The 23,542-nt window shown below is 45.2% G+C and overlaps 1 protein-coding gene and 1 pseudogene across 6 annotated transcripts in view; both read left to right on the top strand.

The window, feature by feature from the left end:
- The window catches only part of ASTN2 (astrotactin 2), a 917,697-nt gene that overhangs the window by 509,774 nt on the left and 384,381 nt on the right, over positions 1-23,542 (top strand). The gene's annotated exons all lie outside the window — the stretch shown is intronic.
- Positions 21,913-22,605, top strand: LOC105747966 (40S ribosomal protein S12-like; annotated as a pseudogene).

Below are 23,542 nucleotides of genomic sequence, written 5' to 3'. Positions count from 1 at the left end.
AATGTCATGGGTAATTTGATAGGGATTGCATTAAATCTGTAGATTGCTTTGGGTAGTATGGCCACTTTAACAATATTAATTCTTCCAATCCAAGAGCGTGGGATATCTTTTTCATGATCTTTTAAAAAAAAATTTATTGAAGTATAATTGATTTACAATGTTGTGTTAATTTAATGTGGCATTTTTTAAAAACAATGGACAGAATCTAAGCAACTCTAAGAACTGCTCTGTGGTTAGCAGGGGAGGAGGGGCCTTGTAGCTCTTTGAAAGCAAGTATGAGGCCTCCTGACCTTAACAGAGATGGACCTTTATTCATAGGTCAGCACACCTCAGAGGACTAAGAGACATTTGAAAGAGGTTGCAGTATCTGCCCAACAGAATTTTTAGGACTGTTAAAGCATTCATGGTGTGAATTCCAGGGGAATTGAGATAGTGTCTTTTTGACCTGTAACAGGAAGTTCTGTTGATCATGAAGGCTGTGTTCCTCTTAAACAGTTGGGGAAACAGAAGCCCAGAGATGGTACAGAACTTACCCAGGTCATACAGCCAATTAGGAATAAAATTAATTCCAAAGTTCAGGACTCCCAAACAGTGACCTCCTGTCTCCAACCTCTGTCCCTACCTCATCAGACTTATCCTGTTGTTTGATCCCAACCTGCACTGAACAGTTAAGCTGTGAACTGATCACAACAATGATCCTGCTATGGTTTTAGTCTTTTGTGTCCTGCCAGGCTCAATGAACACTATCTGAAAACACCCCGTGTGGGGAGCACAATTCTTGGCCCCATTTTAGAGATGAGAAAACTGAGGCTCAGGGAAATTAACAAACTTGCCCAAAATGACATAGTAAATAAATGACAGCAGTTTTTAATTTGTGGTATTTATTTACTTTTTATTTATAAAAGACATTCCCAAGTCATAAAAAAATGGAAAATAGAGAAAATTTAAATAAGTATTTTTAAGTCCCCATGCAAACGTAAATATTGGTTGATACTTCTCGAGTTTTGCTTTTTTTTTAACAATACATTGAGTTTTTATTTATTTATTTATTTTTTATTTCTTTTATTTTTTTATTTTTTTTTTAAGCAGTATGCGGGCCTCTCACTGTTGTGGCCTCTCCCGTTGCGGAGCACAGGCTCCGGACGCGCAGGCTCAGCGGCCATGGCTCACGGGCCCAGCCGCTCCACGGCATGTGGGATCTTCCCGGACCGGGGCACGAACCCACGCCCCCTGCATCGGCAGGCGGACTCTCAACCACTGCGCCACCAGGGAAGCCCCATAGTGTTTTTATTTTTATAAGACTTGTAATGATATGCCTATATGGTTTTTCACCCTACTTCCTGTTATAACCTAAGTGTGTTCCGTGTTATCACACAGTCTTTGTAAACATAATTTCTAATGGCTACATTATAGTCCACATAATGGATATATCAGAGGAATGCTAGGAAAAGCATTGGTGGAAGGGGGAAGAAAACATAGAGGGAGTCAAGAAGAAGGTGGGAAATTGACATTTGGAGGCAGAATGTAAATAAGAAAAGAACAGGGGAGGCTCTCATGGGATTTGGCCATTACTTGATTCACAGGTTTTGTAGAAAGGCTTACAGGAGAGAGTGGAGGAGAGACTCCACAGGGGAATAAAGACCAGCTTGCATTTCTAGCCTGGATTACTGCAAGAACCTCCCAAGCCATCTGTCAGCCTCTAGCCTGGTGACATGTGACAAGAAGCTCCACTGAGTATGAGGTTGCCCTCTCTACCCACCACTCCCAGTCACCACCTGCAGGAAGCTCTCCTGCCCCTAGATCAATAAGCATCTCCTCGCTCTGCTTTGGTAGCTCTAGATGCCTTGCCCATCCAGGCAGGTATAAGGTGTTCTCTAAAGGCAGGCATCATATCTACTGTGTTCACGCCAGAGTCACAGGGCCCAGTGTAGTACTAGGCACATGGTTGGCGCTCAGATAATTTTACCAAATTAATTGGTGAACCAATTAACTGATTTATTACCTTGGGCTACCACAGCCTTCCCTTCTACCTTCCTTTCTCCTTCGCAGTGCTGATCAGTCATTAATATGCATAGGAATCATCTGAGGATCATGTTAAAATGCAGATTCTGATTCAGAAAGGTTTGGGATGGAGCCGGAAATTCTGTATTTCTAACTAGCCACAAAGAGAAAGCTATGCCTCTTTAACGCACAAGTTAGGAAATTCTGTTGTCTCCAGACCCAGGCATTTTAGCATCCTGTACTTTAATACATCCATGCATTCGTTCAGAAATGCTCATTGAGCATCTACTATCTTCCAAGCCCTGTGATTGGAATTGAGGACTCAATAGTGATCCAAGTGAATGTGCTCTCTGCCCTCTTAGAGCTTATGGTCTAGTGGATGAGGCTGGCATAAGCCCAATAACTCACCAATTAATCAATACTTGGAAACTGAGCTATGTGCCAGAGAATAAAGCAGTGCAATGCTCTGAGAGTTCATTGGGAGGGGAGGGGGCTGACCTCAACATGGGTTCAGGGCAGCTTCTTGAGAAAGTCACAATAGATCTGAGATCTAAATGGTGAGCAGCGTTAAAGAGGGAAAAGCATTTCAGACAGAGGGAACAGCATGTGCAAAGACTCTGTGGGCGGCAAGAACGTGGTCATCACTGGGGTCTTTGCAATACACAGGAGTCCAAAATTGACATCCTTGTTCCTTAAGCAAAAAATGGCCAGGGAAATATCTTCCAAGAGAAGTTAGCACTTTTGTTGCCCAAATGGCTGGAACAATGGCATTTCCCAAGGTAGTGAGAAATCTTGGATCAATGAGAAAGGTGAGAGTGGAGGTGAGACAGATGAAGGCCAAATCTGTGTTTTCTTAGCATCAGAGGTCATGTGGTACAGCCAAAAAGGCTACAGGTTTTTGATGTCAGAAAAACAAAAGACCTGGATTCAAACCTTGTTTCTATCACTTACCACATGTCTTGGGCAAGTCATTTAATAAACCTTTCTAAATTTAATTTCCTCATCTATGAAATGGGGATAGTAATGCAGTACCTACCTTGCAGGGCTGTGATTGGATATTTTTGAGCTGATTTGTATAAAACAGCTACTCAGTCAACTTCCCCTCCTCCCTCCCAGCTTCCAAGCTCAGATGCCCTAAAGTGATGTCCAGAGAGCTTCACCAGCTCTTTTCATTGGTGGTGGCCCCATCGATAGTGGGGGGAGGTAACAGTATGAAACTCCAGTGTGTAGAAATAAGGTGACCCTCTGAAGAGTATGGTGAAAAATCATCTTCTAAAGCTTGAGTCGACATGCCGGTCTAGTGGTCAAAAGCCTTTTCCCCAAGGAAGAGGTTGGTCACAGCTACAGGGAATCCTTGGCCTTCTAGCAAGTCTAAGGCTGTGGCAGACTTTTGAAGGTATCAGCCCAGATGTCCCCCTTGTGACAATGGCATTGACGTGTCTGCAGAGAGAATGCTTCCCGGGGCAGGAGAGGGCAGTTTGGAAGTTTGGCAGCATGGGGCCTCCTTGAGAAAAAAGTTTGCAAAGAACATCCCAGACTTTGGGGGAAGAGATTGTGGATCTGATCCCTAATTCCAGGCTCCACCTGTGTACATTTGAGCACAGAAACACCTAAGGTAGCATCCAGAGCCTTTATGCAGGGCCCGTGTGAGGCCAGAGCCCCGCTGTGTCACAGGCTGGTTTTATGACATTGGACTAGTGATTTCTTTTTACAGAACCATAGTGTACTCATCTATAGAACAAGGATCCCAGGACCTCCCTTGAAGGGCAGTGCAAAGGATGAAATTAGCCAGTGGACATTAAAGATTTCCACAGTGTTCTTTGCTTTAGGAGGTACCATATTGACATAGCAATGGGACTGGCGAGAATAGGGCAGCTGCCCAGGCAGGCATGACTCTTGGCCCTGCCACTCAGCCCTGGGTGACCCAAGTACGTCCTCTTACCTCTGAGCTCCAGATGTGAGGGGTGACAACCTCTGCGTGGTGGGCTTCTGATGATCAAGACACATAATAAAGAACTTTACAGTGCCTGGCACAAAGTGGGCCCTCAGTAACAGGGAGCCTTATTATCTTATTATTATTATTATTATTATTATAAAACAATAGGGACTGGGATAACCTTAGTTTAAACTTGACCTTCACGGCCAGAAGAGAATAAAGACTCAGGAATTAGTTGTGTCCCGCTGAAGTTCGGAGCTACTGTCCTTCAAGCTACTAAAGACTTTACTTGGATCATCAAAGAATATACTCCCCTTTACAGATGAAGAACGGAGGCCCAAGAAAGATATGTCTTTCCCACGTTCACATAGTTAGTAACAGCCTGAACTGAGCCTGACTCCCAGGCCGGGGCTCTTGGTACCAACCTTAGGGATTCTCATTCAACATTTCTTGGCATTAAGAACCTCATCACCACAGCCCATGGTCTTCTTCCAGCCACATTCCCCACGCCTTCCCTAAAAAGATCTCCACCCCAGCCAGGCTGCTCTTCTTACTAGTAATTGAAAACACCCCCGATTGTCCAGACTCTGCACCTTTGCCCGTGCTGTTCTTCTCCAGAATGCCCACCCCACCTAAGGAAATATTTCCACCAATCTGCTCCTTTTCTTGTCTTCGGGGCCCCGGAGGTAGAGGTGCACCCACAGAGGTATGCTATGAGGGAATGTGGGTATTACCAAAGCACGAACCACCCATAATTTCCCCGATGAATGGATGTGAAGACACTTGGTCCACGTGTCTCCACTCACCTTCCTGCACATGCCAGAGAGTTACAAGCAGTATAGATTATTTTAATGACAGCATTACTTCCAACTGCATCTCTCCCATCTGTTCTTCCCCAATTACGAATGCAGAAACGCAGCATGTGTCTCCATTCTGGCAGTAGAGAATGAAATATAAGTGCTGTAAAGGGGAGTGTATTCGTTGAACAATACAGTTGGCACCTGTGAAGCTTGCCTTGTGTTTCAGACTCTCCTGCATCTTTGAGAGGGAGCCAGAGCCTCCTTAAGAAAACGCCACAGCATGCTCGAATCATCCGTCCCTTCTCCCAAATTTAGGGCAACTGAGAAATGACAAAGCCAGCAGGGTTTTGTCCAGGAAAGAGACTGGGGTTCTCATGGAAATGGCCCAAACCAAAGTGAGAAGAAAAAGGAAAAAATGGGGAGTCTGTTTGTCACATCAAATGCACGAGGCAGGGGCTGAGGCTGGGAAAGATTAGGTAAAGCAGGTTCTATGGGTACAGGCAGAATTTGAAGACCCAGAAGCATGCCAGGCAAAGTAACCAAGAGTGTTGTCATTCCCATTTTTGTACACGAGAAAACAAAGGCACAGAAAGGTTAGGTTACCTGTATGAGCTCACACAGTAAGGACATGGCAAATCTGAGTTCAAACTCAGCTCTAATAAGAAGTCGATTCATAACCACCACACAGGTCCTAATAAGGTGATTCCACCTCCCAAGCCGCAGCCGCAGTTGAATTGATGCCCCTATTTTTTGCATACCCATAGCTACTTAGCAAAACCCAAACTGGCATCTCTCACCCCTGCCACAGCAATAGACAGGATTAGCTGCAGAAGGGAAAGTAAAGAGAGGGCAGCCAAGTCCTAGACTTCAGAAAACATATCATTCTCCGGGAGAAATACATACACTTCAGGGAGGAAAGAAATCCCTAAATGTTTTATTAGAGGAATTCAACAACCACAAATATTAACAGCAAGGCTATGAATTATTTAAAATTCAACTACCTAAACCAGCCTATAAATCAGACATGAAAGGTTCTTGTCAGAAAGAAAGAGGCCGGGTTTGCTCTTGGTTCTGAGCTCTTAAGAAAGAAGCCTGACTTCATGTTTATTGAGCACCTACTGCGTGCCAAGTGTTGTGCTTTTCTCGGTTTCCATTTGGAGTCTCACGTGAAGCCTGGGTCAGGGAGAGATTATGTATGGGCTGCAGTTTACAGATGCAGGAAACCAAAGGTTTGAGGTGGAAAGTGATTTCTCTACAGACACATGGTTAGTTAATAGGGGAGCTGATGCTGAACCAGCTTTTGCCTGGATTCAGAGCCATCCCTTTGCACTGTACCAGGCTGCCTCTCGGCTGGAGGACACATGTCGGCGTAAAAGCAGAAAGCAGAGGCCTTAGACACATCATGGTGAAGACAGGATAACTACCTCCAGCTCCCAGTGGCCGGAACATCACAGACAAGCAAAGCTCCTGGAGTCAGAATGCCTGGGAATTAGTCACATCTTTGTTTTTGTTGCTGCTACTACTGCTACTACTGCTGTTGTTGTTTCTAGGGAAGTTTTTATTTTGAACTCATTTTAGATTTACAGAAAGATTGCAAAGATAATACCGAGAGTGTTCATTGGCACCTCACCTATTTTCCTCTAATGTTAACATCTCACCGTGACACAGTTGTCAGAACTAAGAAACCAACATGGGTACCTTACTCTTCATGAAGCCCGAGACTTCATTTGAATTTCACCAGTTTTTCTAGTAATACCCTCTTTCTGTTCCAGAATCCAATCCAAGATATAACATTGCATTGAGTTATCGTGTCTCCTCAGTCTCCTCTGGTCTGAGACGGTTTCTCGGTCTTTACTTGGGTTTTGTTTTGTATTTTGACCTTGACAGTCATGAGGAATACTGGTCAGGCGTTTTGTAGAATGTTCCTCGATTTGGGTCACACCATCTCTACCAGCTGTGTGACAGTGGATACATGACTCACCCTTTCTAGAATTCTCTTATCTTGCTGAGAGTATTGAATGAGATGAGGCCTGGAGAGCCCCCACTCAGGGCCGGTGTGCTCAGCCATCACAACCGTTATTTATGGGACTGATCTTATGCTCTCGTGAGTGAAGGTGCCGCGGAGTAATTCTGCATGGTAAACTCTAGGGCATCGGGTTGCTTTGCTCTGTAATCACAGAATCCCAGAACTAGAAGGCCTAGTAGGATCATGTGGTCTGTGCAGCTTGAATGCCTATTACAGGGCACATTGCTCTGGCAATGAGGCGTGCACTAACTTAGAAGGCACCCATCCCATCCTCTAGCCGCCAGGACTGGTCTTCTTTCTCTATCCCACTTCCAGTCCGTTACAAGGCTTACAGGAACCCTAGTCCACTCACTCTCTTACTCTGCAGAGTGACTACTTCATTCCTTCCCTTCCTGCAAACCTCTAACACAGCCTCCTGCCATCACGCTCTTAGTGGACGCCCTTGCTTTTCATGGCACTGAGAAAACACAAGTAATGAGAAGATTCAAGTCTATCAGTTTACTGGTATCTATACCCTAAACTCTGTCTTGCCTTCTTTTCTTTTATTTATTTTTTTGCAGATTCAAAACATTTTATTATTAAAATGTAAACATGTATAAATTGCCAAATACCAAATAGTTTGTTATTGAACATTAAAGGAAAGAAACTGGCCTTTATTCTTCAGAAGTGTCACTGGCATGAAAGACAAACACAAACTGAGATTCCAGATAAAAAGAGACTAAAGAAACATGAGAACTACATGTAATATATGGTCTTGGAACAGGTCCTGTGAAACCGTGCACCTCAGATTGGGACTCGAATCCCTGTGCCAGTACTCGAACCCAGCCTAAACCCAGGTTGGGACTTGAACCCATGCGGCCGGGGCTCGAATCCAACCAAAATCCACTGTCTTCCAACTGACATCACATGCCTGGTTTCAGGACTTAACGAAGGTCAGGTTCTTGATGTCTCATCGCAGAAAGAATTCAGTGAGAGACAAAGTGATAGGTAAGAAGTGGATTTATTTAGAGAGAAACACACTCCCCAGACAGAGTGTGGGCCATCTCAGAAGGTGAGAAAGGCACCAGGGTATGGGGTTGTCAGTTTTTATAGGGGTGGGTCATTTCATAGGCTAATGAGTGGGAGGAGTATTCCAGCTATTTCAGGAAGGGGCGGGATTTCCAGGAGTTGGGCCACCGCCCACTTTTTGATCCTTATGGTCGGCCTTGGAACTGTCATGGCACCTGTGGGTGTGTCATTCAACTTGCTGATGTGTTACAGTGAGCATATACTGAGGCTCAAGGTCGGGTGGAAGTTGACTTGTCTGCCATCTTGGACCCATTTGGTTCTAATCAGTTTATGTCATGTCCTCGGGCTATGTCATTCTTTCAGAGGTTGTGCCCTGCCCCCATCCCTCCTGTTTCACCTGTACTGGATGGAAAATGGAAAAGACAATTACAAAGGACATAATTGGGTCAACTGAAAAACATTAGAGTATGGAAGTTAGATTTGATAAAAGTGTCATATCCATGTGCAATTTCCTGAAGTTGACAACTATTCTGAGGCTCTTCTTGTTTGTAGGAAATACACAGTGAAACATTAAGGGTAAAGAGGCATGATGTCTGAAAACTATTGTAATAGCTCAGGAAAATAGATAACAATATGTGTGTGGGGGAGAGAGAGAGAGAGAGAGGGAGGAAGAAAACAAATGTGTCAAGATGTTACAAATTGGTGAATCCGGATAAAGGATGTATTTGCCTTCTTTTATGATGGGTGTTCTCCCTGCTCCAATCTAAGTGCAAGCCCTCAACTCAAGCAGAGGTGGGTTTATCAGAAGCAAAGGGAGCCTAAGCTTCAGAGACCTTTATTTGCCTGGCGCCTGTCAGTGCTAGAGGTTTCTAGGGCTTGTAGATATTTGAGGTGGAGATTGTGACCATGTATACATACTGTTGTATGTAAGCATTTCAGGTAAATTATCTAAAGCATATGGTTCTCAAGGTGGTGGAGGGCAATGTCTCAGACATCGTGAGTTGTCAGACTTGGGGGATGGCTGCTACTGGCATCTAGAGGGTACACACCAGAGATTCTGCTAAACATCCTACAGTGCACAGGACAGCCCCCTCCAACAAAGAATTATCTGGCCCAAAATGTCAATCTTGTGCAGACTGAGAAATCCCGGCCTAAAGAAGTCTCAGAAGAAAGATACGTGCATCTTTAAAGTGTTGTTGATTTGCTATGATTTCTCTTCTCGGACTAAGTAAATATTCATGTCCATAACTGATTTTGAATTCATGATTTTGAATTCTTTTTCTCAAAAGAAGCCTCTTTGGATTGCATCAGCGCAGGTCCCACAGAATTTGGACTGTCCCTGAACTCAGGCACTGGGCTCCCTTTCCGCCATTGTAGGCTTTGCCTTTGCAGTTTCTCCCCTCTCCTGGATCATGTCCATCAATATAAACGTGTTTTCAGATCTCTCATTTTACAAAACAAGACCAAACCCTTTCCTTAACCCCTCCATAGGAATTGGGCTCCACTCCAATTCTCTGCCCTCTTTTTATAGCACAACCCCTCTAAAGAGTTACCTGTATTCACCACCTCCAGTGTCTCACCTTCCTTCTCTCTTGAATCCGCTTCCACTGGTCTCTCACCCCACCCCTTCCCTCCCAGCAACACACTCAAATCTCATTGTCAATGTCCCCAAGTGACCTTCGTCTTGCCAAATTTCAATGACCAATTCTCAGTCTCTATTTCCTGGACCCTTTTGTGTAACATAGCTAGTCACTCCTTCCTGCCAGAAACATCTTCTTTACTCTAAGACAACACTCTCTCCTGATTCTCATAGGCAGCTCTGACTCACTGGCCTCTCCTGGATCCTCCCTGCTTCCCGACCTCTAAATGTTAGAGGTCACCCAGCACACTCCTCAACTTCTCCCTCCCACACTGATTTCATTCAGCGCCCTGGTTTTAAATGCCACATAGCTCAGCCCCAGCCTCATAAATGCCTCCATTTGAATGGTTAATGGGCATCTCAAACGTTGACTGTCTGGAACCGAACTCATTATGTCCTCCACCTGCTCTTCCCACAGTCTGGCCCATCCTGGAAAAGGCACCGACGCCCACGTGCCCTATTACTCAGGCGCAAACACTTGGAGTTATCCTTGAGTAGTTCTGCCTCTCATGTCCACGTCCAAACTGTCAGCAGATCCTGTTTTGAGAATATACCTTGAAAGTACATCTACCTTAAAATATACCCACCTTGAAAATATATCCATTATTCAAAACTGTTTCAACACCCTCAGTTGACCGCCGAGTTCAAGCCAGTATCACCCTTCACCTGGGACACGGCAGAGCCTCAAGACTGGTCTCTGCTCCCCCGCCTTGCTCATCCCCACCAAGTCCATTTTCCACATAACAGCTGAAATTATCATTTAAAATAAAAATCATGTCATACCACACCCTGCTCCAATGCCACCCCCGGTGACATTAACCATCTAAGCATACTTAGAATGAATCCAACATCCTTTCCACTATCAACCCTTTCTGAGCTGGCCTCTGCCGACTTCTGCTATTTCCTACCACGCCCTCACTCCCTCCCTCCATCCCTGGCCTGCTTGTTCTCCTTCTAGCACTCCAAGCTTTTGGCCTCACTATTCCCTATGTGTAGAGTACACATCTCCCAGATGTTTGTGTCTGGTTCCATTACTTCACCCAGGTCTCTTGAATCCACTTTGTACATGCATATGTTATTAATGTGTAATGCATGTATAATATTACACATGATATGATTATGTTGTTTTCAGTTCTATATACCCAGCTGCTAAAACAAGAAACAGTGGCTCCTTTGAACAAGCAGAACAGAGTGTGCCAAGTGTGTGCTAGTTACACGGTGCCTTTTCCCCACGTCCTGTTGATCCTAGCTTCCCTATGGGGCCACAAAGAACAGGGCTCTCCGTCTGCTCTGCGAGAGCCTTTAGAGAAGTGAAACCACCAAAATAAAAAGAGAAAGCTTCCTTATCCAGGCTGAGGATGGCGACGGTGATGATGATGATGATGTTTTTAACGGGGAGGAGGAGTATGTGGGTGATAGCCTCTGTTTATCAAGTCATTTATTTTATTTTATTTTTTTAACGTTTTTATTGGAGTATAATTGCTTTACAATGGTGTGTTAGTTTCTGCTTTATAACAAAGTGAATCAATTATACATATACATATGTTCCCATATCTCCTCCCTCTTGTGTCTCCCTCCCTCCCACCCTCCCTATCCCACCCATCCAGGTGGTCACAAAGCACGGAGCTGATCTCCCTGTGCTATGCTGCTGCTTCCCACTAGCTATCTATTTTATGTTTGGTAGTGTATATATATGTCCATGCCACTCTCTCGCTTTGTCACAGCTTACCCTTCCCCCTCTCCATATCCTCAAGTCCATTTTCTAGTAGGTCTGCATCTTTATTCCCGTCTTGCCCCTAGTTTCTTCTTGACCTTTTTTTTTTTTTTTTTAGATTCCATATATATGTGTTAGCATACGGTATTTGTTTTTCTCTTTCTGACTCACTTCACTCTGTATGACAGACTCTAGGTCCATCCACCTCACTACAAATAACTCAATTTAGTTTCTTTTTATGGCTGAGTAATATTCCATTGTATATATGTGCCACATCTTCTTTATCCATTCATCTGTCGATGGTCACTTAGGTTGCTTCCATGTCCTGGCTATTGTAAATAGAGCTGCAATGAACATTGTGGTGCATGACTCTTTTTGAATTATGGTTTTCTCAGGGTGTATGCCCGGTAGTGGGATTCCTGGGTCATATGGTAATTCTATTTTTAGCTTTTTAAGGAACCTCCATACTGTTCTCCGTAGTGGCTGTATCAATTTACATTCCCAACAACAATGTATGAGGGTTCCCTTTCTCCACACCCTCTCCAGCATTTATTGTTTGTAGATTTTTTGATGATGGCCATTCTGACTGGTGTGAGATGATACCTCATTGTAGTTTTGATTTGCATTTCTCTAATGATTAGTGATGTTGAGCATTCTTTCACGTGTTTGTTGGAAATCTGTATATCTTCTTTGGAGAAATGTCTATTTAGGTCTTCTGCCCATTTTTGGATTGGGTTGTTTGTTTTTTGATACTGAGCTGCATGAGCTGCTTGTAAATTTTGGAGATTAATCCTTTGTCAGTTGCTTCATTTGCAAATATTTTCTCCCATTCTGAGAGTTGTCTTTTTGTCTTGTTTATGGTTTCCTTTGCTATGCAAAAGCTTTTAAGTTTCATTAGGTCCCATTTGTTTATTTTTGTTTTTATTTCTATTTCTCTAAAAATCCTCAACAAAATACTAGCAAACAGAATCCAACAACACATTAAAAGGATCATGCACCATGATTAAGTGGGGTTTATCCCAGGAATGCAAGGATTCTTCAATATATGCAAATCAATCAATGTGATAAACCATATTAACAAATTGAAGGAGAAAAACCGTATGATCATCTCAACAGATGCAGAGAAAGCTTTCGGCAAAATTCAACACCCATTTATGATAAAAACCCTCCAGAATGTAGGCACAGAGGGAACTTACCTCAACATAATAAAGGCCATATATGACAAACCCACAGCCAACATCGTCCTCAATGGTGAAAAACTGAAACCATTTCCACTACGATCAGGAACAGGACAAGGTTGCCCACTTTCACCACTATCATTCAGCATAGTTTTGGAAGTTTTTGCCACAGCAGTCAGAGAAGAAAAAGAAATAAAAGGAATCCAGATCGGAAAAAAAGAAGTAAAGCTGTCACTGTTTGCAGGTGACATGATACTCTACACAGAGAATCCTAAAGATGCTACCAGAAAACTACTAGAGCTAATCAATGAATTTGGTAAAGTAACAGGATACAAAATTAATGCACAGAAATCTCTGGCATTCCTATACACTAATGATGAAAAATCTGAAAGTGAAATTAAGAAAACACTCCCATTTACTATTACAACAAAAACTCATTTATTTTTATGTCGGGCTCTGTGCTAAGAATTTACAAACCGTTAATCCATTTAATATTCGTAATAGCTCTGTGGGGTGGTCTTTATCCCCATCTTCCAGACGAGGAAAGAGGAAAAAGGCCGGCTTGGCGAACTGCGACTTTCCTGAGCTTACAAAGCAAACAAGTGTAGGGGTGGGTACCCCTGCCCTAATCCACTTAACTCTAAAGTCTCTTTTTGTCTTATCCTAGTGCCTTTCATCTTTCTTTCCCTTTTTGAAGTTGTTAACTTCAAATTTATTAACCTAGGGAACTCCCCGGTGGTCCAGTGGTTTGGACTCCATGCTTCCACTGCTGGGGGCACAGGTCCGATCCCTGGTCGGGGAACTAAGACCCGACATGCTGTGAGGCGAGGCCAAAAAAAACAAAGAAAGGCAAATTTATTAACCCACATGATCTGTAGAAACACTGGGATGAAGGTCCATCCAGCCCCATAGCCAGTGTCCGTTCCCTGATCCCGCACGCCTCAGCCTGCACACCTTCATGCTGCAGTTTTGAAGTTCCACAGCCAGAGGTCCCTGCCTCTCAAAAAAGGGGGGTGGGGTGGGGCTGATGCCATCATCACGTGGCTAAGTACTCAGTTCCGGTGTCCTGGAGGCTGAGATCAGCCTAGTCTGTCGTTGGGTGTGGTCGCCTCCAAACAGTGCCTCCTACAGCCTTGGGTATCTGAGCAAGACAAGACCTCTGAGGGGTTTGATGGGGAAACTGAGGCCAGCGAGGGGAAGGCTTGCCCCAACCTTCTGTGTCAGTTCGTGGCAGAGCTGGGGCTTAAGGACCCAGTCCTCTGGACCCAGGGATGAAGCTCCTCCTGCAGCCCAGCATTTTTCCGTAGTGCCTACCTCTTCACCTCGGTGTCACCCTCCTTCTTCCCTCCCCTGCCATTCCTCACCACCTCCACCACATTTTGTTTTCTAGTTCAAATGGTACTGGTCTTGCTCTTCCAAAACTCCTTTCTGCCAAATAGATCCCTGCGCACAGTACAGGTGTTGGTAAAGGATATTGCCCGCCATCCGTCTTTCTGAATCACACTCTGCTCCTGAAATGCAGCCATTTCTAGGGTGAAATACGGCCCCTATTTAGCCGTGTGTAACACCAGTGGGAAAGCCTGTGAAGGCAGGCCTGCTTTTCTAGACGAAGCGCACACTCCCAAACAGAGGTTGGAAGATTTTCCTGGGTGTGGGCTTTGGGCGCCTGTCACTACTTGGAGCCTGCCCAGAGACCTTTGTGTGGGGCTGCAGCCCACTCTCTGGTGCTCTTAGGGACCCAGACTAAAGGCTGAGGTATCTTTTGGGCCCCAAAGAAAGCCTGGAACTTAGGTAACTCCAACCTCCAGGCTCTAAGCGGCAGTGAGAGCAATACATTACCCAGCTCTGTGACCACAGGGCCAAGGAGAAGGGCACTGGTCCTCAAATTACTGAATTTATCACCTACTCTTATGAAACAGTCAGTGAATGCATACCCCGGGTTCCAAGGCACATTTCTCCACTTCGCGGCCGAATGATCGTGAACAAGCCTCTTAACCTCTCTGAGTTCTCAATTTTCTCATTTATGTAAAGGGAATCATAGTGCAGCTGAAAGGGTTGTTCTGAGTGTTAGACGAGAAAATGCAAGCAATGCTCTTAAAGGATGTAAACAATATTTAATAGTTGTTTAGTAATTGTTAGCACTTGTTACTATAAGTCAGTAAGAAGATTAATGAAGAAATGCTAACAGAGAAATGAAATAGAAAAATACCAAGCAGAGAAATTTTCAGGTTTATAGATACTGTTATATTTATTGATATGATAATAAGGCTCTCACTTGAAGGTATTTTTAGCTTCTTACTGATCCTTTTTTCTCTCCAGTTTCTGTCTTTCCTGAGAATTCTCACCTATATTTTTTCGTTACTTTTTTTTTTAACATCTTAATTGGAGTATAATTGCTTTAAAATGGTATGTTAGTTTCTGCTTTATAACAAAATGAATCAGTTATACATATACATATATCCCCATATCTCTTCCCTCTTGCGTCTCGCTCCCTCCCACCCTCCCTATCCCACCCCTCTAGGTGGTCACAAAACACTGAGCTGATCTCCCTGTGCTATGCGGCTGCTTCCCACTAGCTATCTATTTTACATTTGGTAGTGTATATATGTCCATGCCACTCTCTCACTTTGTCCCAGCTTGCCCTTCCCCCTCCCCAAGTCCATTCTCTAGTAGGTCTGCATTTTTATTCCCGTCTTGCCCCTAGGTTCTTCATGACCATATTTTTTTGTTTGCTTTTTAGGTTCCATATATAGGTGTTAGCATACAGTATTTGTTTTTCTCTTTCTGACTTACTTCACTCTGTATGACAGACTCTAGGTTCATCCATATCACTATAAATGACCCAATTTTGTTCCTTTTCATGGCTGAGTAATATTCCATTGTATATATGTGCCTCATCTTCTTTATCCATTCATCTGTCAATGGACACTTAGGTTGCTTCCATGTCCTGGCTATTATAAATAGAGTTGCAATGAACATTGTGGTACATGACTCTTTTTGAATTATAGTTTTCTCAGGGTATATGCCCAGTAGTGGGATTGCTGGGTCGTATGGTAGTTCTATTTTTAGTTTTTTAAGGAACCTCCGTACTGTTCTCCATAGTGGCTGTATCAATTTGCATTCCCACCAACAGTGCAAGAGGCTTCCCTTTTCTCCACACCCTCTCCAGCATTTATTGTTTGTAGATTTTTTGATGATGGCCATTCTGACTGGTGTGAGATGATATCTCATTGTAGTTTTGATTTGCATTTCTCTAATGATTAATGTTGTTGAGCATTCTTTCATGTATTTGTTGGCAATCTGTGTATCTTCTTTGGAGAAATGTGTATTTAGGTCTTCTGCCCATTTTTGGATTGGGTTGTTTGTTTTTTCATATTGAACTGCATGAGCTGCTTGTAAATTTTGGAGATTAGTCTTTTGTCAGTTTCTTCATTTGCAAATATTTTCTCCCATTCTGAGAGTTGTCTTTTCGTCTTGTTTATGGTTTCCTTTGCTGTGCAAAAGCTTTTAAGTTTCATTAGGTCCCATTTGTTTATTTTTGTTTTTATTTCCATTTCTCTAGGAGGTGGGTCAAAAAGGATCTTGCTGTGATTTATGTCATGGAGTATTCTGCCTATGTTTTCCTCTAAGAGTTTGATAGTGTCTGGCCTTACATTTAGGTCTTTAATCCATTTTGAGTTTATTTTTGTGTATGGTGTTAGGGAGTGTTCTAATTTCATTCTTTTACATGTAGCTGTCCAGTTTTCCTAGCACCACTTATTGAAGAGACTGTCTTTTCTCCACTGTATATTCTTGCCTCCTTTATCAAAGATAAGGTGACCATATGTGTGTGGGTTTATCTCTGGGCTTTCTACCCTGTTCCATTGATCCATATTTCTGCTTTTGTGCCAATACCATACTGTCTTGATTACTGTAGCTTTGTAGTATAGTCTGATGTCAGGGAGCCTGATTCCTCCAGGTCTGTTTTTCTTTCTCAAGATTTTCCTTACTTTTCTAAAAAGGATTTCAAGCATCCCACTAACTGAATGACCTCACATAAGACCCTCCACATTCAGATTCTGTGCTGGCATCTCTCCTTTGATCCATTTCAACCACACTCCCTAAGCGACCACTATATGCCAGACTCTGGTGTATAAAAAGGAACAAGGTCCAAGGTGCATCTCCTAGAAGCTGACAGTCTATGGCGGGAAGGGGTGGTGGTGCGGGGAGGGGGGCATGGGGGAGGGATGGGCATGCAAGCAAATCATTCTTCCTGTAAGTGAAGAGGTTGTACTAGAGCAACAGTGTTAAGGATGGGGCTGCCCAGACACCTGATATTGTAAGGTGGAGAGGCAACTGGGGTCCTCTGCTCACCAGAGAGAAAAGAGAGGGAAGAGTCTGGACACATCGATGTCCTGCCCCCACCAGCTTCAATCCAAGAGAGCAGCTCTGCTTTCTTCAGTTTTCTATACCCAGATCCCGGAAAAAATTATAGCTTGAATAGAATGTTTTGCTGCTAGTTTTTTTTTTTTTTTTTTTTTTTTTTAACATTGAACAAAAAGCTTCCTTTTGTCCCTTTGTGGGCTGACATCCCAGGATTTGCTCCCAGATGTGTCTGCTTTACACATCATTCACTTTGCTCCTTATCATGTGTGTTATTGAGTTAGCTCACGTGGGCCTGGCAGGCCGTCTCCTTGTGTCGCCTGTGAGCTCTGTGGGGGCAGGGTCCCTGCAGCCTCCCCTGGTTATCCCCAGCCTCCGAGCAGAGCCAGCCATACAGGAGGTGTCCCCTGGACTTTGGCCGACATCTGAGGGTTGGCTGGTCAGTGGAGAACAGAGATCTGCTTTTTCTGTGTGCCTGTGATGGATGGGAGTGAAAAGCTGTAAAGGATGAAAGAAAGCTCTAGAGAGACAGGTTTAAGTTCAAGGGCAGATAGTATTTCCTGCATGTCTCCTCACGAGGACATGTGATTCCTAGACCCTTAAAGCAAAGAAGACTGGGCACACACTCAGTTCCACGTTCCCTTGCCCACCTCTGGATGCTCTGAGCATTGTGAATGGTGAGGTACCACTTCCTCTTCCAAGGAAGCTGAATTTGAGCCTCACCTCCCAGGTTGTTATGAAGGCACAGGTCTCCCCTGCTGTCCAAAAGTAGAGCATTCCTATGAAACCTTTCATAAGCTGAAATGGTGTAAAGTGAAGAAGCGATCACCTTAGGACACATGTTGCTAACGGATGCAGAGAGTAAATCACAGACACAGTTCAAAGCTCTGGCAGCTTGATGCTGAGATGCTGAGCGTAGTTCCAACGTAAGGAGCTTGGTGGTGCCTGTCTCACTGCTCAGGGTGCGAGTTGCTTCTAGAAGCCTCCCTGCAAAACAAACACTGAACGCTGTTTTTCCTTTTCGCCTTTTGCAAAAATGAAAATCCTCTTCAGATTTCTTTCGATTACTGAAAAGAGGTACGAATGTGGGTCTTTCGTAAAGCAAACTGGCGTAAAGCGAACTTTTGAAAAGCTGGGGACACCTGTATACTTGTCAGTTGAGTAGGATAAAACACATTTATTGAGTGTCTTACTTTAATGTATAACTTTCTAATGCTTCGTCTCATTATGCCCGGGTTTCCAGCTGTCCTCTTGAACATGGGGGTGGGCAGGTCTGCTTAGGAAGACAAGGCGAGCACCTGAGTGGGAGGCCTGGCCTTGCACACCTGCACTCACGCAGAGTTCCCTTCCACACGAGAGGAGGCAGGGGCCCCCGGGAGAGGAGAAAGACTGTGTGTTGGGGTGCGTGAGGGGCCATCCAGCATTCAGGGCGCGTCACTTGCCTGGTGGATTCACGGAGGCTTCGTCTCCTTTTATATGCTGTGCACGTCTTGGTAAAGTGCTAAATGTTTTGTGCCGGCACAAACGCCCCTCTTGTGTCACTCCAGCTCCTGCTGGTGGCTCTTCGCAGCCCACAATAAGTTGTACATTTATTTCCGCTAGGACTTTTCAAAAAGGAACACGCGCTCTGCCGTACAAGAAAAATCTGTCTCTCCCACCTACCCACACCCCCTCCCCCAGAAGTGAAGCCCAAAGATTAGCTCCCTGGGTGGTCTTTTTAGTCTCCTGAAATAACCTGGACTCCGAGGAAGGAGGTGGTGTTAGGTGGCTTCCAAGATGGGGAAGGTTTCCGGACTCCGAGGAAGGAGGTGGTGTTAGGTGGCTTCCAAGATGGGGAAGGTTTCTGAAGGCTGGGCTTCCTCCCCATTTTTTGCAAAAAGAGGGCGTAGAGGGGTCTCTAGAGGGCTGGGCGAGAGTTATCTTGGAGGACAGTGCTGGAGACGTTTGGCTCGGGCCTCGTAGTCTCACTGCAAATACGGAGCTCTGACATTACCTCCAAATTGAGTTCTGGAGCATTTAGTCCCAGAAAAGCACTGGAGGACTGAAAGATGTTCATCACACGGCCTGGATCTCGAGTTTATTTTTATAATCCTGTTTGTTATGTGAATTTCTGAAGAGATGGAAGAGGCCCAGACCTTTCTGCTGTAGAGAATGGATATAGATCCTACTCAACAGGCAGATTGATAACAGATACTCCTTAGCACTTAAACTATGCCAGACCCTGTTCTGAGTGCTTTACACATATTAATTGGTGAAATCTCTGCAATTCCAATGCCTGGGGTAGGTGATGTCATTATTCCCATTTTACAGATGAGGAAACTGAGGCCCAGAGAGCTTAAGTAACTTGTTGGAGGTCCTACAGCTAGTAAGTGACATAGCCAAGATGGAGGAGCAGGCAGTCTGGCCCCCCAGGATGAGGTCTCAGCCACAGCATGGTCTGGCCTCTTGGAGATGAACAGCCTCACCCCCTAACCAGTGTCTGAGTAGAGTCATGCTGTCCCACCTGTCACATCTTGGTTATATCCCAGACTCTCAGGGTCCTAAGAAGAAACCATCATACGGCCACATAAGAGTACCTGCCCCTACAACATAGGAGCCTCATTCAGCCTTAACCTTTGGTGCTCCTGTGTCCTGGAGAGACACAGATTTCCCCCAGTTATTCACATCCTTGTTATGTATGCCAGGCCCTGTGGTAGACACTGGAGCTTCAGCAAAGGCACGAGAATCCCTGTGCCTGTCCTCACCTCGTGCAGGCGAAGGAGAGGGCTGGAAGGCACTCACCTTCTGGTGTGATGCTGGCCAGGATGGTAGAGGGATGGGTGCCCTGGGGCACGCAGCAGAAATCCCACCCATGGGAGGCTGATGGGGGCTTCTAGATGCAATAATAATTAATTACTGAGACTCAAACAATTAGCAGGCACTAGTGAAGCCAAAAGCAGAGGGAGGGAGGGTGGCGAACAGTGTTCCTGGCAGAGACCCGGAGCCAGGTGAGAGCCTGTCCCTTCTTGACTGTCAGCCATGCCTGTCCCCGGTGAGCCCATCCACAGGGGCACCTGCCTGGTCATGCAAGCAAAGAGGCTTTCGAGACTTATTTCCTTTGGGCTCCAGACCTCTGCATGGAAGGAAAAGAATATCAAACTAGTCTTATGACTGTCCCATACCACACCCTGATCTGAACTCTCTAACTGTGTCATCTCATTTAACCCTTCTCACAAGGAACCTGAGGCCCAGAGAGGGAATTTGTCTCCTGTCCAGGAAGAGGAAGAGGTGGGCTTGGCATGGAGGTCGGGATACTGCCAAGCCTGGGCCTCTCACACCAGTGCCCTGACACCTGACCTGCCTTTGAGGAGTGATTTCAATGCTACCAGGAAATCCCTGACTGTAGAATTCCAGTTTAGTCCTGGTGGTCTGGCTGAGGCGACACTGTTGTCCTGATCAGTTATTTTGTTCATTAACCTATATATAACTGGGCAAGGTTCAATGCGAGTGAGTCAGCCATTCTATGCAAGTCAGCTAGAGTGGTTCACCTAGGGCGAGAGGAGCTCCACTTTCAAGATGGCATTCAAGTTGGTGCTCGCTGCCAGCTGGGAGCTCAGATGGGGCTGCAGGTTGAGGGACCCAGTAACTTCAACTGGGCCTCTCCATGGACTGCTTGGGTTCCCACACAGTATGGTGTTCGAGTTCCAAGAGAGCAAGGTGCATGGGATGGCATTTTATGACCTAACCCTGGACGTCACAGAGCATCATTTCTACTGTACTTTATTGGTTGACGCAGTCGTCCACATCAAGCCAGTTTCAAGGAAAAGAGACAGAGAGCCTAGCATTCAATGAAAAGAGTGCCAAGGTCACCTTGGAAGAAGTGCGTGTGGGATGGGAGATAGTGTTGTGGCTATCTTTGGAAAATACAATCTATCACAAACATTTACTGTTTACTAGGCACCGCTCTAGATGCTAAGTATACTCCAGAAAAGGAAACAAAGACCCCTGCCATCACGGACCTTATATTCAAGCAGAGAGGGGTCAGGGGGTGGGGGGAGACAGACAATAACATGACAAATAAATAAAGCATGTAGTAAGTTAGAGGTGATAAGTGCTGTTTAAAAAAGAGCAGGATAAGGGGGTCTGGAGTGTGGGGTGAGAGTAGCAATTTTTTTTATATAGCAAATTCTTATTAGTTACCTCTTTTATACATATTAGTGTATATATGTCAATCCCAATCTCCCAATTCACCCCACCACCATCACCCCCCCACCCCCCTTGGTGTCCATACATTTGTTCTCTACATCTCTGTCTCTATTTCTGCCTTGCAAACTGGTTCATCTGTAGCATTTTTCTAGATTCCACATATATGCGTTAATATATTTGTTATTCTCTTTCTGGCTTACTTCACTCTGTACAACAGTCTCTAGGTCCATCCACGTCTCTACAAGTGACCCAATTACGTTCCTTTTTATGGCTGAGTAATATTCCATTGTATATATGTGCCATGTGTTCTTTATCCATTCATCTGTCGATGGGCTTTAGGTTGCTTCCATGACCTGGCTATTGTAAATAGTGCTGCAGTGAACACTGGGGTGCATGTGTCTTTTTGAATTATAGTTTTCTCTGGGTATACGCCGAGTAGTGGGATTGCTGGGTCATATGGTAAGAGAGTAGCAATTTTAAATAACATAATCAGAGAGGTTTTCCCAAGAATATGTCATTTGAACAATAAAGTGAAATGAGAAGAGAGAATGAGTGTGTATATATCTGGGGAAAGAACATTCCCGGAAGAAGGAACTACCAGTGCAAAGGCCCCGAGGCACAGAATGCCTGAGGTATTTGAAGAATGGTGAGATCAGTGTTCCTGCGGTAGGAAGTGAGAAGAGCTGTAAGAGGGGATGTGAAAGGAGCAGTAGGTGGTCAGGTCATAGAAGAAGTTTAACTTTTACTCTGAAAGAAATGGAAAGCTATTGGAGGATCCTGAAAAAAAGAGAAACACGATCTAACCAAATTTTCAAAGGGAACACTGTGGCTGCTTTGTTGAGAACAGACTGTAGGGGAGGGAGGTCGGAGGTGAGGAGGACAGGTAGAAGACTACTGCAGTAATCCAGGTGAGAGGTGATGGTGGCCTGGGCCGGGTTTAGATTCAGGAAGCATTTTGAAGTTCATATCTCCTTAAAGAGAGAAAGAGATCTTCCCCTGCCGCCGCGGAGTTGCGCGGAGGCGGAGGCTGGGTGCACTCAAGATTCAGCTCCACCCGTAACCCACCGCCCTGGCCGAGGAAGGCATTGCTGCCGGAGGTGTAGTGGACGTTAATACTGCGCTGCAAGAGGTGCTGAAGACCGCCGTCATCCACGATGGCCTAGCACGTGGAATTCGGGAAGCTGCCAGAGCCTTAGACAAGCGCCAAGCGCATCTCTGTGTGCTTGCATCCAACTGCGATGAGCCTATATGTGTCAAGTTGGTGGAGGCCCTTTGTGCCGAGCACCAAATCCACCTAATTAAGATTGATGACCGCAAGAAACTAGGGGAATGGGTAGGCCTCTGTAAGAGTGACGGGGGGGGGGTGGGGGGGGCTTCCCTGGTGGCGCAGTGGTTGAGAGTCCGCCTGCCGATGCAGGGGACACGGGTTCGTGCCCCGGTCTGGGAAGATCCCACATGCCGCGGAGCGGCTGGGCCCGTGAGCCATGGCCGCTGAGCCTGCGCGTCCGGAGCCTGTGCTCTGCAGCGGGAGAGGCCACGACAGTGAGAGGCCCGCGTACCGCCAAAAAAAAAAAAAAAGTGACAGAGGGGGAGACCCCATCAAGCGGCTGGCTGCAGTTGCGCGGTGGTTAAGGACTATGGCAAAGAGGCTCAGGCCAGGGATGCCCCTGAGGGGCACTTCCAGTGCAAGAAATGATCAAATACAAAAACCGGGCTCTTGTTCGTCAAAAAAAAAAAAAAGAGAGAGAGAGAGAAAGGTAGGTGTCAAGCACGATTCCATAGCACACCCTTATCTGTCCTGTGACATTGGCGAGTCTTTGCAGAGGGAAGAAGGTGGACTTCTTGTCTTGGCTCACCCTGAGCCCCCTTTCTTGAGAAACGATTCTTATTCTTTCAGATAATTTCATTGGACTCTTTTTTGTTCCCCACAACTTGTACTTTAAGCAGTTGGGTGCGGCGTCCTACCCACTTCCTGGGGAATGGTAGCCCTATACAATGCTCTGGGACTGTGGTTTCTGTGGTGTATCAATGGGGAAAAGGCCGCCTTTATATTTTTCCCTTTCTGAATATTTACAACGTGCACTTCCTCTGAAAAGTCCTGAAGTAAAGACCTTGTTTAACTTAGTTCAGCACGTCATTTCTCAAATATATTTGACTCCAGGAAGTTTTTCCATTAGCATGCTTCCTCGGAACAATTTGGAAAAAGCTGATCTTATTTCAGTGACCTTCCTCCAAGGAGGAGATCATCAAAGCAGCCAGGTCTCAGTTATCTGCGTGACTTGGAGCTGCCTGTCCCAAACCAGTTTGCCAGGCTGCTCTGGCCTTTCTGGCCTCCTGCCTGCAGTCTCCTCACCTTTGAGGTCCTGCAGAGGCTGCCCTTTGCTGGGACAGTGCTGCCCCATCCACATCGCTGTCTGCTCTGAGATGTCCTGTGCAGGAACGCTTAAGAGTCAGCACCCCGAGGTTGTCCCTGACTCTCCCATTTGTTCCTACAATCATTTATGGGCACTTATTCTATGATGCTGAGCTGTTGGAAGATGCAGAGATGAATCCAAGCTGGGTCTTGCTCTCAAGGTGATTCAGGTACATCAGTAGCAGTCATGTAAGGGGAGCTAAAGTAAGAATTGCTATAGGAATAATGCAGCTTTAAGCATGCACACACACACACGCACACACACACACACACACACACA

The sequence above is a fragment of the Orcinus orca genome, chromosome 6 (genome assembly GCF_937001465.1).
Source record: "Orcinus orca chromosome 6, mOrcOrc1.1, whole genome shotgun sequence".
NCBI classification, from domain to species: Eukaryota; Metazoa; Chordata; class Mammalia; order Artiodactyla; family Delphinidae; genus Orcinus; species Orcinus orca.
This window is presented reverse-complemented; position numbering and strand designations above follow the sequence as displayed.